This window comes from Haplochromis burtoni, unplaced genomic scaffold (genome assembly GCF_018398535.1).
Source record: "Haplochromis burtoni strain Fernald_Lab_line unplaced genomic scaffold, NCSU_Asbu1 Contig_5086, whole genome shotgun sequence".
Taxonomy (NCBI): domain Eukaryota; kingdom Metazoa; phylum Chordata; class Actinopteri; order Cichliformes; family Cichlidae; genus Haplochromis; species Haplochromis burtoni.
This window is the reverse complement of record NW_024587447.1, coordinates 780-2,306: the sequence shown is the minus strand read 5'-3', so window position 1 is coordinate 2,306 and position 1,527 is coordinate 780. Positions and strand designations below refer to the sequence as shown.

At 45.6% G+C, this 1,527-nt stretch overlaps 1 long non-coding RNA gene across 1 annotated transcript; it reads left to right on the top strand.

Moving 5' to 3' along the window:
- Positions 1-6: 6 nt before the first annotated feature.
- On the top strand, positions 7-1,201 carry LOC102303568. The gene is made up of 2 exons (XR_318247.2): positions 7-762; positions 885-1,201. It is a non-coding gene; the product is annotated as an uncharacterized LOC102303568 (long non-coding RNA).
- The last annotated feature ends 326 nt before the right edge of the window (positions 1,202-1,527 follow it).

Sequence of the window (1,527 nt, the reverse complement as noted above, 5' to 3'; positions counted from 1 at the left end):
TCGTCTTTTTCCACACTTTTAACAGAAAAATACGCCACTCACATAATTCACCACCGTACAGAATATATTCTGATTTATTGCGAGCAACACAACCTGATGTTGTTGCAGTTGTAGTAATTTCCAGCCTGTCCTTGTTTGTCCTGCCTTTGCCGCTCCTCTGAGTTCCCTGTTTGACATAAAAAAATGGATGCAGGAAATGAAATTGTTTTAAAAGTTTTATCCGGCCTGTACAGCTCATCTACTAACTGGAGGGTTGATGGTGCGATCCCTGGCTGCTCCGGCCTGCGTGCCAAATATCCTCGGGCAAGACATTAACCCTAAGTTTCCCTCTATTCATGCACATGTTGAGCATGAGTGCTGGAGGAGATGTGGGTTACATTGTGTTGCTAAAGCAGTTAGTGGAACATCAGTCGACGGTTAAGTATAACAGTGAAGTTAGCTGGTAGCAGCTAGGTTGTTTGGACTGTGTTGACAGCAGAGTCAGGCTGCACAGTGTTTCTCAGAGCATCTTTTTGCCTCTTTAAACTGTTTTGGTGAAGTAACTCTGTGAGAGACTACGGAGATTAAAAATAAAAAGGGACATGCCACGCACACTTGATGATGCCATTTCCTCTTTCACTTCAGGTTCAGCAGCATTACCGCGCAACATGGCATTCTTAACAAGTAAGCGAGACAGGGAGCCAGGTGACAGTCAGCGTTTGCCTTCCTGTCACAAGGCTCCAGCTGAGGAGAAGAAAATCAGGATGTTATGTAGAAAAACAGGTACTCGCCTGCTGCGAATGTTTTTGTAAACTTCTGCATCTTTCTTTGCAAGTGTGTTATTCCTCCTTAAACTCTAGCTGCTATTTGAAATGATAGTTTCAGTTCCTGTGCCTGTCCTGCAGTGCACAGTGACTCCAGGTCACTGAAGAGGAGGCCTGCCAGCCCTGCTGTGCTCAGATCCACCTGCCCTTTAACAGCTCGAGCACAGAGAAGGATGGACAGGGATGAAAGAGAAGGGAAGCAACAGAAGAAGGGAGTGGAGGGGGACAGGCGAGAGGGCGCTCAGATACACCTCCTGAGACCTCGCCAGCACTTACTTCATGTCAAGAGGGCTAACAAGGTCTGGTCATGCTTTACTACACGTTTGCTTGTGTGAAAAGTGTGCTGTTGTATCATCGGTATGGAAACCAAACACTAATAAACATACAGGTCCTTTTAACACCCGGGGTTGTTCCTTTTGGACTTTGTCAACAGTTTTTTACTGAGTTCGATGAGAAGAGTAAAAGGTCTTGGACACATTGTCAGTGGCACCTGATGGTGGCTGAAGAGGGCCACTGACTGAGTGTGTGTGGATTAATAAAGCTGCTCTTTGACAGTCACAGCGCTGCTGTCAATGCTGCCAAACAGCTGAAACAGTCACAGTGACATTTAACCTGACATGTGCAATATTGAATACAAATGCATAGAGAGCTGTCGCCTCTCTGACATCTAGAGCTAAAGTTAAAGTTGCTGGTAAGTGATACAAACAGTCCAAACACTGGGTCT